A 17,342-nucleotide genomic window follows, 5' to 3' on the forward strand; every position below is an offset into this window, starting at 1 on the left:
ACCTTCTTGCTGCGAGGCAACGGTGCTAACCACTGAACCACCTTGCAGCCCACAAGGAAAGATAACGGTTATAAAAAGCAACAGTAAAGGTGTAACTGTGCAACTAAAGCCCTTGATGAAAGAGAAGAAAAGATGGTTGCAGTTCATTTAAAGTTATACAAAATCATATTTAGCACTGCTTTTGACTGAGCAGAAGCTCCTCCACTCCCTCCCTGCAGCATTCTTGACACGTATTAATGTTAATTTCAGATGCTTGGTAAGCAGCGATGGGGTATTGTTTAAAGGTTTCCTGCCTCAGAGTCACAGGGCTAAGCATTCAGGCAGGTGAGACTAAGATAACAAAGCTTTTTCGCTGAGGGTAGGTGATGATTAATCGTCGGATGCCTGCTCGAGGAGTCTGAGGCGTAAACACACATGCGACGGCTCGAGAAGAGGAAACGCTCGATGCGCTTCTGCGTTTCATTTGCGAATGCGCCGCGGGACGACGAGTTCTCCTCAAGAATTGTTCAGTAAACACGAGGTATATGAAAACAACAGCCATCCTTGCCAAGAGTTATTATTTTCTGCACGACGTACTCCAAAACATTTTATTAGCTGCCATGATGTACTGATGTCTATTTATAGCAACGTATGACATCCACTTTAAGGACATGTTTACGCACATTCTTTTTAGGAGTCGGTGAATACGTTTGAGGCTTCGGCGTCTCGGTCTGTTTGTGTGTGTGTGTGTGTGTGTGTGTGTGTGTTTGCGCATGTAAAGGGAGAAGGTACGTAAATTAGAGATTATGCACAAGTTTGTGGGGTTGTGGGGTTAACCTCTGATTAATTGCACAGCTCCAGTCGGTTGCGGTGAGGGCACGCTACTGTAATTTTGCAGCTGCTTGATTTCAGCGTATGAAACATGCAGTCCAATTGGCCTTCCGACCGCATACCAAAGCACTTAAAATAGTGTTCGTTTCTCAGAGCTCTACGCTGTCAACAAAACAATATGGGGAGTTATTAATAATGTGTTTTTCCTCCAAATTGGAAGCATGTACTAACAATAAAGAAGAACTCGCTGCCTTGGAGGTTGTTAATGGTTTGTTTTTGGTCTCCCGTCGCGTCTTTTCAAACAGTTTTTCCCCCCGTTGCATGCTAAGACTTGTTTTTAAATCTTATAATTTTAAATATTGGCTTAAGAGTATCTGTTTGTGACTGGGAGTGAGTGGAAAGAAATATTTACTAATGGCACGGCAAGGGATTGATGACTCAGTGAGGAATAATCCAGAATTCTGAGTCAACATGAGATCTGGTGGATTTACCCTCTGTCTTGTCTCTTGGTTTCATATCGTCGGCCAGAAGACGGCGCATTGTAGTCTAAACTTCAAAGGAGGCATCTCGGAGAAAATCTTGAGCCATATTGAAACACATACTGTAGATTTATTCCTGCATAACTTTTGCTCAGAGTGAGACTTGTTTGCTCAGATACAAGGTGTTTCTAATCACTTACAGATTCTACAAATTTGGATCTCGCGGGGGTACATAAAACGCAACAGATGGAGTTGTCCGTTTGACGTAGTTTGATAGTAGACAGATACGGAGGAGTGTCGCAAGCCCGACTGACTGAACTGAATTTGTTGCCTAATGACCATGGCGCCCTGACAGTAGCACTGTGGTAAAAATGTCAAGTTCCATATCACATCATAAATCAACACGCGAGCTTTTCTCCAACATTCTTCTTTAAGAGCCACATAATGTCCGTCCAACCAGAGGCAGCTGAGACAATCTTGTATTGCAATCTTAAAAAAAAAAAAATTGGGAGCTTCAGGAAAGAATTAACTTTTCAAATCAGAGCGAGGTGTGATGCGAAACGGTTTCATAATCCTGAACTTTACGCGGAGCAAGATGTCACAAACACAGCTTTGTGCGACTCATTCAAGGGAACCCGAAGAGGAGGCTTAGAGAATAAATCCTCCAGAAGGTTTTGATACTGTGCTCCTGGACTTCCTCATAGTGAGTTTGACTTAAGAGATAATTAAAAGTGAACCGGTGGGCAGGGAGCCACTGCAGGCACAGAGACAGGCTGTCAGGCGGATGGAGAGCGGCCAAGGATCCCGACCTGCCACACGGCAACAGCTCCATGACGTGGCAGGCCCACTCCGGGCTACGAGGTGCACAGTAATGGAAACCTCACGCTGGTCTCTTTCCTGTGAATCCTCACTCCTATTGCTGCATCTCATTCTCTTCCACGTAAAGAGATAAAAGTGGAGATTCACACATGTCCACATCCCGCATTTGTGTCTCTACTTGAGGCATGAAGTCTGCTCCTTATAAGGGTTTAAAATATACATGCAATAAATATTGAATTAAGCTAAATGTACAATTCATGCATTCAGATTCAGACGTTGTGTACAATTTACACCAAGTGCTGACCCGGGCCTTTTAATACGACTAAAAGCAAATACACTTTTATATTCAACGCGCAGCTGGAACTGGATTCAGTTCATTTCCTAAGACGTAACCCCTTTCAGCACGTACTGTCTTGGTTACACTTGGAGGATTACTGTTAGTCACAGATAGAGCTACTCAGATGGAGAAACGTTTTGTCTCCTGACAAACATTCCATTGGCTTTTTGAGAACATTTTCCGCATTAGAAACCAGGAGTGTGGAATTTAAAAGACAGTCAGCAAAAGTACCGTTTGATAGATAAGAACCTTACAGCAAAGCAAATGGACGGAGTTGTGTGTATGAGTCCATAACTTTAAAAGTGTTTTATACAAACCAGAGTTGCCTCCAGGGAATCTGTTCTGAGAATTAGATTTTATTTCTCCTGGGCTGACACTTATATATCCCTTAGCGTTTAGAGGTCACAGGTGAAAGAATTGATTTCATGGTATCTCATGTGATGGTAAAAACCATTCAGAGATTAGCACGTCTGAAAAGGGGGCCATGCCACAGCTTGTCTTTAGTGAGACATCGTGGATCTGTTTTTACAAATTCATCAAGGGGGACATGGAAGACTCAGGGCTCTTTTTCTCTGCAGCTCCCCTTTTGCTCTTATTCCCGTTTTGGTATTCCCCTGTGGAGATTCTTGCCACCCAGAGCTCGATACAGAACAGTAAATGAGGTTCCCCCTGACATTTCCAAAGTATCAGGGTGTGCCGAATGGTAGTGGCATGCAAAGTAAGTCTAAAGCAGTGCCTGAACTTTTGAACCTGTCACCTCGCCTTTCTTCCCCGCAAGTGCATGTGAACTCTTGCCTGCCTTTGTGCTACGAGCTGAAGATGGAATCAGGGAGGTTGGACTTTGAGTGAACTTTTCTCATTAACCCAATTCCTCCCTCAATATACATTACACGCACACGCGCTCACATATATTTTGCTGCCTCCCTCATCCAACGTGAGCCGCGGCTAATACCAAATGGAATGTATTAAATGAGAATTAATAATTAATGCTCTTGACTTTCTTAATTTGTCTGCGTGACTTAATGGATTCATTTCTTTTCATTAACCAGTGAGGCAGGGCGAGCACATGAATGGCACCTGTGTTTCCCGTATAGAGATTCCTACATAACACTGATTTAATTCCCCGATGGATGTAATGAACTTTTTCAGTGATTCACTTTGTTCTCGTCCCCCTTGACGCTCTGTTTCTTTTTTCAGTGGTGATGTATCTTTGAACATTGTTTCATGTAGTTCAATGCGGTTTTTGGTTAGATTAAGATGCTGAACTTATACTGAACTTGTGGTATAAGTCTGACAGCTGAGCGTCTTCATCGTTTGCGGTGCTGCTTTTAGGCTGTCTTGCTGTCAACTCTCCGCTATGGAGACTACTTCTTAAGCATCAGATGCTCCAAACCCCAGATGATAGAGTCTTTAAAATGCGTCTATGGTTTTTGTCCTTTCCATCTTTCTTACTGTAGCTTTATACAGGTTTTTTTTTTAAGGTAACTGACCACAAAGACGAAGCCTGTATTAAATTTCCAAGAATGAAATGAACAGATTTCCTATTTTGTGAGAAATCGATGAATATACTAAATACATTTAGATAGCAACAGGCATGTTAGACAAATGACAAGTAGGGAAAAGTCATTTAAAAACAGAACTTTACTTGACAGTGACTACTGTAGCCACCAATGGCAAATTGCAGAATATTGACTCACTGGAGCTTCCTTAGTTTCATATTCACATATTGACATGTCACAGCACATATTATATAACATTCGTGAGAACTCTGTTTTATCCAAGTGTCCCTGTAGGCTATGACAGTATGCCAGTCAGTCAGCAGGCCCAATACCAGGACATGACACTGATACAGCTAAATGGAAATCTGGTATATTTAATATTATTATTTATATTGCTTGCCTTAAATGCCTCCTCATTATTCTACCTCACTGGGGATGACTGGGACATTCCCTCAGGCAAGAAAATTAGATTCCAGTCAGGTTGTTTCTTCTCCTTTTGCTCTGCTTGTTTTTAAACCCGCTGACAGATTGATTTGAAATGAGATAAAATGCAGCATCAGTAGTTGCTACAGTCAGTTAGTCATATCAGTTAGACAGCATTGTCAAGCTAAACAATCCAAACCAATTTTGTTTGAATAATGAACAATGGACGAAGGAATGATGTGGTATCTGTTCCGTCCTAGGTGCACTACAAAAGGTAAGAAAATGCTGTTTTTGGTTTACTACAGTTATTGACAGCACCATTAGTAATATCATTAACAGACAATAGACACCCAGATGGTGTTGCTAAATCAGTGAGAGAAATAGAATTGAATTAAAAGAGAGCTATTAGTGGTCCAACTCGTGAAATAAACTATCAAAGAAAATAACTAAACTGTCCAATCAAACCAAAGTCAGCCAGCAGATATAGAAAAACACAAGGCAGCCAGCAGGTGTTACAGCTAGTAAGCTACATCCCTGGAGAAATACTTGTGTCCATAGTATGAATTGTGTTGTCCCATACTGTGTGTGCATGTGTGAGGGGAGCACTGGTACCGATATGTGGTCGGTGTTCAGCCGTTGGGGAAAGTGATGGCTGTAGGGAAAGCCTGTTCATGTATCTGGTTTTTCTGGTTTTAGCGGAGCAGATCCAGTGACTGCTCGCTTGGACATTTTCTGATGAGGTGGTGAGTGTTGTGATGAGTCTGCCGCCATCCCACTGACCTGTTTCCTAGCTCTGGTATCGTGCAGATCACTGATGGGCACCAGTTCCTGGCCTCTTAACTCTGCAGTTGGTAGTTTTTTTTCTCCTCTGACGGTGGCCCTGGAAGAAGTTCTACTGGGGTGGTTGTTACAGTTGGAATTTGCTCAAAGCTTCAGGAAACCCTAAACTGTTCCTGCGTTGGAAAATGGCCTAGTGAGCTTTTTTTTTTTTTTCCTTTACTCCATGCTGCCAGCTTTGACACAGTTTCTCTGTAGACCAGCTCATCAATGTTCTTAATGAGGTCTATGATCCTGGTATCATCATTACGCTTTACTAGCTTGATGAATGGATGGCTGGAGGTGCAGTCAGAGACTATGGAGAAAGAACCCAGTGTTGGTGATGAGGTGGGCGGCCAAATGGGCGCCAAGCTGCACCTGTTGCTTCATGCTGATCAGGAAGTCTGTTAAGAACTCGCAGATATCATGGGGTATCTCCAGCCGTGGCATCTTGATGGTGAGGTGGTTGGAGATGATGGTATTAAAGTCTTCAAGCAGAGCTCCGACACTAGCGTTGGGCAAATGCTGTGGTATGTAGTGGAGTTTAACAGCATCACTCACAGAATGTTTTACTTCTGTAGGCAAACTGTGGGGAGTCCAGAGGAGAGTTTATAATTTGTTTCAGGAAAGACAGAATGAAACTTTTGAAGAACCTAATGACTTCAAACGTCTGTTTATTTAGCCATGTAGAACCATGAAGCACCACGACCGCCACCGAAGAAGACGACATGATGCACAAAAGACACAACCAGCTAGAGATTGTTAGCTAGTTCTACATAAATTGGGGCCACCATACTGGTCGTATCAACCAAGCCGGAGCAACAAAACCTCTCTCTGAACTGAACAAGAGTGCTTTTGATTACCAGTGAGTCAAGCTTCATAAAGATTGTATTACTTGAAAACTACTGTTAAAAGTAACTCATAAAGTCTCCGAGACGTCTCACACACTCACAGACACATGAATGCCAGGACCTCATTTGTTTTCCTCTATGATAACACACAAAGGTTACACAGTCCTCATCCTTAAAACACAAAGTAATTAATATTATCTGCACTGTGTTGACATACTTAACAAATATATACACTTGGATGACTGGTTATGTGTTTGGCAGAGAAAGAGGATTTGGGGTGAGTAGCATTGTAGAGGGGTAAACAGAGGGACAATATGGGATTGGGGGTTGTGGAACAGTTAAACTGCTGGGTTTGGGTTTCAAATCCTGCCTGAACACCTGGGTCTGCATATTGCTTGGTGGAAGCAGCTGGGGAAATTTTTGGCCTGAAGTCCAAAACCTGGCTCTTACTTGGCTGTGCTTTCCAGACTGCTCCCATCTCGCTAGAAAGTCCTTTTCAGCTGGTGGAAACTGAGAGGGCTCCTAGAGCCCCACAAGCCTCAATAAATAGTCTCAAATGTCCTTGCATGCAGAGTGGGGGATGTCTCTATTAAGCATTTGTGACACACTGGTTCCCTTATGTAGTGTGTCACTCTGATTGTTATTACTTTTGTCAAGACCCGGTGCCACAAGAAAAGAGTGGCATTCCAAGGTAATATGAATTTGCTATTGGGCATATTAGCCTGTTAATACACTCACACACAAAGCCCCTAGAGAAAGTTTGGTATTCAAAATGTTAACCCAAATATAAAGTCTGGAATCAACCAGCACTGATTTGTGACCCGTGCCCTCCATGCATGCTACCTGGTTTGGACAAATTTTATTTCTTATGCAAACATTTAGGGATACGTTTACTTATTATCGTCTAGCAACGAAGAAAAATCTGAGATATACAGTCTAGGAAACTCCAGAGGTTGATCTTTAAGGTGCTCCCCAGCAGCAGCATCAGTCTCCCCCAGTGTGCACCACCACCACCACCACACCATTAAAAAACCAGCCCCACCCCACAACCCATAGGACCCAAAGACACCACAGGAAACTCCCCAGAGGTCTCGTTTTGGTGGCATCAGAGGGTCCCACACAATATTAGGCAGGTGGTTTTAATGTTGTGGCTGGCTCCATGTTATATATCCACAGACTCCAGCAGCCATGGCCTCTGTGCTGGATTTAACATACATTCCAGCTGAAAAGAAAAGCAGAGCGGAGCAGAGCACAGTGTGCAGAAATGATGGATTTGAGCTTTAGCTTTATTCTGAGCAAACATTTATCATTTCGGGCAGAAGGCCTGTCAGCCACCTGTGAGATCACAAAAAATACCCCTGAAGATAAAATTTCCTGTTGAATAACTGGCAAAAATATAATGTTTTGATTGTTCCCCTAATGCTACGTTCCCAAATCCATATGGAGTTCTGAGGAGAGATTTGTATATGTTGGCGTAGGGAATCAGCCAACATCTATAGATCTATCTGAGAGGATTAAAGGCTTGTTCACTTGGAACTGTAGCTTTTTTTTGTGCCTTACTTCATTTATGTGAACTTAGATGTAGATCAGTGTAGAGTTCATGTTTAATTGCCACCAACAGTCGATATACAAACTGTACATTGTTAGCTACGACAGCTGTTTGTGCGTAGGCTGAGTCTGTTTGTGTGTGTTTGGTGACTTTATGTAAAATCATTCTGCCTCTGAAATGAGTCCTGCGTACTGTGTCTGTCTGCCACGAATACATGTGCCCATGTTTTACTACATGTACATAAACATACGGCAAAAAGAAATTTGTATTTTAATAACTTAAGTGGTACAGTAGTTTACTTTTACTCCAGGGGAGTGGCTGTGTTACACTAAAACACACACTTTTTGGTTAACCATCGACCAATTAGGCTATTTGCCAGGTACCATAAAACCAGGCCAGAGACCTCACAAACTGGTCTCCAGTGAGCGACTGGGATTAAGTTCCCAGTCCCAAACAGTTGCAGCCAGTAGTGACGGGGTTGCTTGGGTTGGACAGATGGGATGACTGGGCGGGTCAGCGGAAGCAGGACCAGCTCAGTCTGCTGCTGCTGTTGCTGCTGCTGCTGCTGCTGCTGCTGCCGAAGCCATCTGGAAAAGTGGAACGGGATTCCAAGGCCTGACGATGAGGTGAAGAAAAGTGCTTTCCCCTCTGGGCCTGCCGGGCCGAGCAGTGATTTGTACCACAGCAAATAGGCGCTCGGTGAGAGGAGCTGCTCTTTCTCTCCAAGCAGTTGTCCTGAGATTCCTTCAGCATTTGCCGTTCCTCCTCGTCTCTTTCTTCATTATGCACCATCTATCCCCTTCTTTCCTTTCTATCTGGCTGTTTCTGGCTTCTCTCTGAGGTGCCTTTTCTCTGCTTCTCTTGACTGCTCCTTCCTCTTTGTTTGTCTCCAAGATTCTTTCCTTTTGGCTGCCAAACTAAATCTACTGACACTGGAAGAAGTCAAATTTTTCTCTCAAACAGTCCTATTTTTTTTTCTTCTTGTATTCCAAATTACAGTTAAAAGGTCATTAGAACACGCCTTTCAGTTTTATTTATTGGTTAATTAACTTCCATCCTACTCACCAGTTACTCTGGCCCAGTTTCAAACCGTTTCATCTGCTGCATGGGAGATAGCGGCTGGTTCCCATAGAAAAGCTTTGGGGAGCAGCTGTGTGCTGCTTTTAATGGAGGTGAGGAAATCAGCCAGAACAGCCAGTTAGTCTTTATCACTAATGTCTATTGTCTTGACAATATGAAAACACTTTTAATGAAGCTTGAGTCTCCACTTTGTGTTTGTTGTCCAGTTAAATCATCTCATCCCCTGTCTTCCTTGACTAATCTGAGTAAATTAGACTGTTTGTTCCCGGGACCGGAGGGCCAAAAAGCAAACAAACGAAAAACAAAGCTTTGTCTGAAAACACAAAGGTGAACTTTATTCTACACAAACATTGATACAAAACTTTGCTGGAGTTCTTAGAGTGCTGAGTCACAACTGACTCTGGGGAAAAAATGGAAATGTTATAAAGTAAATAGGTCAGTTTATCATGGAAAAAACATACATATGGCAACATGATACAACAAAGAAGATCCACTGAAATAAACGTTATTGCTCGTCACGTTGGACTGGGATTTCCTCCATCTTCTTCACAGCATTTAAAAACCAAACATTTCGTCACTGCACAGATTTTTATTCTGGGAAAAGTCATTCCTATTTGCATAGTTGAACCTTTTTAACTCTAAAAACGTGCTTTCCCCCCCGTTAACCCTGTGTCACCAGGATTCCCATGATATCTAATAACAGGGGGGTTGAATTGTGTTAATAGTTTTTCCTATAAGCATTTTGTTTTCTCACATTATCGTCATAATGCTCCACAGTCACAGATCACCTACAGTCCTGCTCCAGTCATTAACTTAGCCTCTAAAAACTCATCTTTGTGGATTAAAAAAATCTATTTCGGAGAATTATTTTTTTTTCCCCATGAAAATAATCCTTTAGACGTAACTCTCTGTGTTAGTTTCCTTTGATTTATCTTCCAATGTGTAAAAAAAAACCCAAATCGACACGTTAACAAGGTAACAAGAAAACTTTGATTCCCATGAGAGATCTTTGTTCTTTTTTTTTTTTTTTTGCATTTACTGTACATCATGTGAGAACAAAACAATAAAAAGTAATACAAAACATCTGAGCCCGTCCCAAACACTACGACAAGGATTGTTACTATTGATTCAGTGTGACCTGGAATCATCACAGTGGAGACGCTTTCCAGGTTTTGGTGTGATCACAAACTCACTTCCAAATCTAATGAGACCACAATCCTTTAAAACTTGGTGGCTGTGTTACAGCTATGATGTGGTGTGTGTGTGTGTGTGTGTGAGATGAGGTGTCTAACAGGGAGAGCACTGGCAGGGTGTGAAATTTGATTGTGTTGTTATGTTATCATGTGGGTTGAATTACAGCCATCTACGGGACTTTGATGTGGGTGCAGCTAATTGAATTAGATTCCAGTGTTGTTCCATTTCATGTATTTTGATATCCCCCAGTGATAGCGAGACTCTCAGCGACAAGATGTTCCTATTCCCCTGCTATTACAGGAAACCTGTGCGGTATGCGTACACTTCGGTACATTACCTTTTTGTCCTCAGTGAATCTCAGATAAGGCGTGTGATGACTTGGTTTATCAGAGTGATGAAGGGGGTTGCCATATGCTCCACAAGTGTTAACTGTGAGTATTTAAGGAGCCGTATTAGTGGGTCAAAAAGCACAAAAGCCTATTTTCAGCCGCAGACCTTTATTTAATTAAAATATCAGGTGTCTGGAAAAAGGACGTAAATCAAAGTAGGCTTCGATAGTTTGCAACGAGTGATCTCAGATGGGAAGCGCTTTGCCAGTAATACCAGTTTCACATCCAGTGACACGAGGAGGAGGACGGTGTGTGTGCGTGCTGTCGGGGGAATGAGGGGGGAAATTTGGGAACAAAATGTACTGTACTTGTTTTGGCCTGATGCGTAGCACTTAAAGGCTTTTTCATGGTTCGAAGCGCTTTAAGAGTCCAATATCCCTATTCAAATGCCACAGTCCAGCAGAGCTTCAGCCTGTTGCGGTTGTCTTCAGCTGTTTGGGGTCCATAATGTGAGAGCTCTGGGCTCCTATCAGCCTCCCTTTGTCTCGTCCCACACAGAGGCTCCTGTTGATGACTTATTTTGGAAACCAGAAGCACGGGCCTCTCAGCACTCAGGACAAGATGGCGAGTGACAGGGCCTGGCTGGCTGGGGCTTAAGTGTGTGAAAACTGGGAGTCTGACAACAGTTTTTGGGAACACGTCCAAAAAAATAACTGTTTTTGTGGGTTTGTGTGCTTTTTTTTTTTTTGTGTCTCCTTGTATTTTTTGATTTGTTTTGTTCTTCTCGGTGGAACATGTTCTGGTGCTCAGCGGGGGGATTTCCAAAGATAAAACGGGGGAACACGGTTTACTGTTGAGTGCAGCCAATCGCAGCGCTTCCTTTTATAAAGTTGTTACTGCTGATGATGTGCTATTGTGTTCCTGTATTAGTCTCACTCGGCTGCCTTCAGCTTGAGGTATTGCTTGTTGTCATTGTCGCTGAAAGGATGCTTGTGTGTGCAACATGATGGGAAATGCTAATGCGGTACCAGCTGTGCATGAAACTAATAAATGCAATGCTACAGTATGCAAATACAGAATGCAAATGAAATGTAGTTTGTGTGGGTTTTCAAGTGAGACATTAAAGGTTCACAGCACACATTTTCTACAATAACAATTATTTTTGTGTGTGAACTATAAGATCATTTTTTTTTAAGCACATACTACAGTTCTCATAATGAACTGTAAGCAGCTTAATAAGAACAGAGCGGTCCCCCTTTCATTCATCATTTAGGTCAGTACAATTGAATCTACTTAACACATTTAATTTTGCTAATCTACAATGCTATGGTACATTAGCAGCTATATAAAAGCCACGGTTCATTATTTGGCTTGTGGCTGCTGCTTGATTGGAATGGGAACAGCTTGTTGTGTTCACTGTAGACAGTAATACCAGACCAAAAAATAAATAAAAATAAAAAGAAGAGGAAAAAGCCCATACTAATTGTCTATGTCAGGCAGCGATGTGAAACTAAGTTTAGATTCCATACTTTTAAATCCAGTCGAATCCCTCCAAAGACTCCCCTGCTGCATAATACTTTCATGTTGTAAGACTGGCAATCCTGGCACAGGCTTTGTTTTAATCAGAAAATTCTGACTCCCTCTAATTAAGCTGGAGCGGGAACAGAGGTTTGTGTAACTAAACTGCCGTGAAACACTGCCAGTTGCAGCGCTGTGATCCTCTCGACATCCTTCCAATAGTTCATTAATCTATCCGGGGTGTATTACAAGAGATCTTATCATTTTTGGCAAGAGAAGCTTCTAATTAGGTCTATTTGTGAAACTTTGAGTCTTACTCAAACTGAGGTATACCCAACTTTGGCTCGCTTCACTCAAAGGGCCAAGAAGGGACATTTGTTTCGAAGGTTTTCGCAGTAATTGAAAGCAGGTCTGCTGGTATTGTGATAAAGATTTGGACTGCAGAATTAGCAATGTATTCCAAGCCCACTAAAACTGGACACAAGTGTTTATAATTTTTACTAGACTGAAAAATAGCAAGCTGTGTAAAGGATAGCGTTCAATTTCTTAACTGCATTACAATACTCACATGACCATATGTTCATAAAATATATATGTATATATATCAACGTAACCATTCCTCCGGTCCATTTTAGGAGTAAAGTGACCCCCTTCTAATGTACTGCAGTGCACTGTACTTTATTGGAATAAAAGTTGATTTGGAACTACCATAAAACTTTATTGAGTTATCATCTTTTTAGCCTGAAATTCCCTCTTTTCGTTTTTTTCCTGGATCCCACAGCTGAGCCGCAGCTGGATGTTCTTTCTAAGTTTGTTGCCGGAAAAAACAAAACATCTGTGTTGTGTTGAAATGTGTTTCCCCATTGATTGTGTTTCCCTTTCCCCGAACCCAACCTTTGCCCAGTCACTTTTGCTACACGTAACCTTAAGATAACCTAAGACCTAACCTCGGCATCGCGGGAAACACATGGGGAAGCATTATTCAAAGAGGAAGCTGGCTTTGACGTGAGACCGGCAATAAAGTCTAAAAGAAGGTTCAGCTGAAGTGTTAAAAGCATTTTTGAACAGAAGGATGGAAGGAAGTTAGGACGGGATTAGTTCAGAATCAATATGAGGGGGAATGATTCCCCCAAAGCCTTCACATGCGTTTGTGCCAATTTATTTAAACATATTTGAGAACAATCTGAACTTTAGTTAAACGAGTCAAGTTCTGCGTCATGTGTTTTAGTTACAAAACGGTCTCTGTGTTTCCGCCTCAACTCATAACTGCGTTCCTTTTTTAAAACCTCTGTATACATTTGTACGGAACAAATGTTTTTTTTCCCAGCAGAAAGACCCTACGTGGTGCTATATAAAGTGTTCTGGGACTGTATGTTGTGCATGTGCAGGGTTATGTGCGAGCAGCATGTGTGAGCAGTAACAGATGATCAAGGCAGAGTTCTGTTGTGACCTCTGAGGGATACGATTCATTGAAAACAATCTGAATCACTGCTCGGTGCAGCGCTTTGATTACGCACAGTTTTATGGTCACAACAGCACAGTTGTTGCCGTCCATTTTGTCCTTCTTGCTAGATTCGGCTCCACGTGACTCCTTCCTTTTCGACCGGAGTGAAGTTCAAGTTCAAGGGTCGCCGTACTGATACGTTCAAGGGCTATAAACTGTTTTAGCACTCATCACAAAATCTTGCTTATGTTTACGTATCATGACTTCTAGGAAGTGTTCCAAGCATTGCAGAAGTGCTAGGACTGCTAAATGACTTCAGATTACCTAGAAGGAGTTGGTGACCCAAATTAAATCAGAGTTCATTTTTTATAGGCATTTATTGATCTCGCATTAAATAGTTCAGATCCCATTTAAATTTTAAAGATCCCATACTACGTACATTGGCAAGTTTATCATTTCATCTCAGGGGTGTACTAGGCATATTTGCATGCTTTAAAAAACTATTTTTCTCATGCTATACATTGCTGCTGCAGCACCTCCTTTCACCGTCCACCTGAAATGCTCTATTTTGGCTCCTGTCGCTTTAAGGCTCCCTTTGCAGAAGTCAAATCTGCTCTGATTGGTCAGCTTGTCTGATGAAAATGAGGCAATATTGATAAGATGCTGCAACCCCAGATCTATGAGTGTGGGAGGAAAGATGTAGACCTAGCATGGCTAAGCTACATGCTAAGCAGACATTGTTGAAGTGTGTTATCATAGACTGTATAAAAGATGGACGTAGCTACCGTGACGTCACCCGTTGGTTTCTGCACTGAGAAAATGAAGCCAGGGTTTTGCTACTTCCTGGTTGACATCTTGGATTTTTGGAGCCAGTGACGCAAAACTCGTCGGAGGGGGGCGGAGCCATAGGAACAGTGATTGGTCAGACAGATTGAGAGGCGGGCCCTCTCTGCCCGCCCACATTTACCGCCTTCTGCTCGCTTCATCTGTATGGTCGCTGCCGGCTGTCAATCAAGCCAGCCACGCCCCTTGCCCAGCAAACTTTTGACGATTTTTTAAAAATTCAATATTAATTTATTTTCAGATTGGCCACCTGATCTCTGGATTTGACCATGAAAATTAATTTAAAAAACATCCTGAGCTGTAGGAATGTGGTATTTCGTGATCTGTGATCACTTCTTTTCCAATTAATTTCTACGGGAGCCAGGGCTTTTTGGAGCCAGGACTAGTGGACGTTGTGATATTGCAGGTTTTTGACACTTCCGGGTTGGCTTCATTTTTCAGGGCCGGTTGCTGCGTCCATCTTTTATACAATCTATGTGTGTTACATGATGATGTCGATAAGTGACAGAAGAAACGCCTCGACTTCAGCTGGGGTGTTGCGGGCAAGTAAAGGAGCTGTGCTTTCTGCAGGAGAAAATACTTCCCTCTGCTGTGGTTTAGAGCTTTTGAAGTTTAAAGACCTTGCACAAAAATGCTATAAATGATGAAAACAGATCACCTGAATATCATCAGAAGACACAGTGAACTACTGCGTTATCCATCTGCTACTGCTGTGAGAGTATCACGAGTTGGGTGCACACAGATGAAAAGCTCTGACACAAAGACACAAGTCAGGGTTGCAGCCAACTCAACAAAAAGCCGTGATGGAATTGCAACCTTTATGTTCGTTTTATGTACTTATTTGATTGCTGTTATTCTCGTTACACCACACAGATCCCATTTTTAGTGTCTTCAGTGTACATTAGGATCACATGTTCATCTCCATCATGATTTATTTACTAAACCTGTTTCCATTGTACTTTCTGGCATGTTTTTTTTTTTCCCCAGTACACCGATGCACTATTTAAACATACATTTCTCTAACTTAATTCAACATAAAGAGCATAGGAGTCTGCATAATGTTGAAGTTAAGTGCGAAAAATCGACAGTGCAAGATAAATTTGAGGTCAGCGCTACAGTGAACGGCACACGCAGGGAAATTTACTGCTATCCACGTACTTAAGTTTGGATTTAACATCGCTGCAATTCTCATTAGATGCACACAGAACACAGCATGTTGTTCATAAATAATGAATTCCAGTCCATCACAAAGATTCATTTCTGCGGCATTAACACCCAGCTGCTCACTTTGTCACCTTAAGAGCCCTGGATATGGCTTTAATCAACCAAAGTTCCACTCCCCATTCCGATGTGTTCATCTGCCAGAGAGCAGTCAAACCAATTGCTATGTGACTCTTTGGAGACTTGTTCATTTTATGCTTTAACGGGAAGGAACCAGGTTGTTGTCAGGACATTTGGGCTTCTGCAAAAGTCATTCACACAAGCTTCACACAGCACATATCCCCTGCAAGCCTTGAAAGTACAAGGAGGAAAAGGAAATACATATTGTAATGTCAGATTAATAGCTTGTTATGATTAGCTAACCAATTATCAACACAAACAGCCAGTAACTCCTTCATGTGGGTTCATGCCACCAGGGTCTCCTGCTTAGCGGAGGCTGCTTCCTTTGCTCCTATAGCAACCAGTAAGCAAAGCTATCTCTTGTTTCAGGGCTCTATTGTTTTGTTTCCCATTTTAATCGAGAGACCTTGTGTGGCCTGAACAGTATATTTTAAAATAACACTTTGAATGCCAGGTGAATTGGGAGGCAGTTATTTCAATACCCCCTATGTTTAATTGGAACGTTAACTGAACTCACTGAACCTGTTGCCGAGACATTTTTACAAGTGAAACTGAAAGCCACAAAAAAAAAAGAAAACAACACCAGATAGTATCTGTGTTTGATAATTTAGTTATGTGTCATGATCTCAGATACATTTGTGTCTTTAGCTGTTTTACTGTTGAAAAGATAGAAATAATTGTCTTCCTCTGCTCAGCTGGAAAGTTGGGATGGAAACCACCTGTGTTTGTCTGACATTCCTCTTGCTCAACGGTCCACTGTGACCTGATTACCTTGTGCTGTAAAGGATTATCTTGTCTGTTTATGAAATTATGAAATTGTTAAACAGCTTCACACTGCTCATTTTCCAGTGATGTAAGCATCTCCGTCTTCTCTGCTCGTCAAATTTCCTCCAGCTTCCTGCCCAACTAGGACAAGAGCAGATCTGTTGCACACATGTATCTCCCCAGAACATGTAACTCATGTCTGTTTGACAATTAGCAAAGAAGATCCTTTTTAGTAAATGACTGATGTGGTAAATAAGCTGTTTTGCATTTCGGGGGAGCGCATCATTAGGACCACATGTCATCTGATACGCAAACAGAGTGTGAATGATAGAATAATGCTTTAAATGTTGAGGTAATTTTAAGAGGTAAAGAAGCACAGACTTTTTTACAATAAGCTGACAATACAAGGAGGCCATACATACAACAGCCACAATATTAAGTCCCCCTACTGAATATTGGTCCCACTCGTGTCAACAAAACAGCTCTGATCTATTTGTGGCAGGGTGCTATTTAGAAAGATATGCATAAATCAGGCTTATTCAGATTAAGATCTGGTGAGTTTGGATGCAAATTCCTTGGACTCTTGGTCGGGTTCCTCAAGCCATTACTCAGCTTTATTTGTGGTGCGATAGGATGCATAGTCCTGCTGGGGAAAGCCTCTGAGTCAGAGAGTCCATGTGGGGCAGTGCTTTATTGGCCACAATGTTTACAGGGGGTGTTATTTGTCAAAGTAACATGAATGCCAGGACTTGAGGTTTCCCAGCAAAACATTGCATTGTTAAAAATATCTCAGAGGAAACACAGTTCTACACGTTTGAAAATATATATAATTAATCAGTAAAATGCCTCGAACAAAACTGCAGTCCTAAGTTGAGTGTGCATGTCAGTAAAAACACGGTCACCTTGATTCCAAACCTATGAGTGCAGTACAACTAAGAGACCTCGCTTCGAGGACCTCGAGGGCTTAATGGACTTATCAGGGATCAGCTATTCACAGATAAAAGGTAGAGCCAAGCTGTGTAAAGCCTGTTAGGTAATGAGAAGGATTTCAAGCTCGCTCCTCCTAAATTTTGATTGGAGCCCAGTGCAGTGAAGCCAGGACGGGGGTAGCCGATGGGATCGCTTCTGTCTTTAAAATTTAGAGCAGTTGAGCTACGGCTTCTTTACTTCAGCAAGAATGCAGAATTGCGACAGCTGAGAAGAGAGGAAATAAAAGCATGGATTTCTGGACAAGAGATTTGTTGT

This window comes from Stegastes partitus, unplaced genomic scaffold (genome assembly GCF_000690725.1).
Source record: "Stegastes partitus isolate 25-593 unplaced genomic scaffold, Stegastes_partitus-1.0.2 Scaffold733, whole genome shotgun sequence".
NCBI lineage: Eukaryota > Metazoa > Chordata > Actinopteri > Pomacentridae > Stegastes > Stegastes partitus.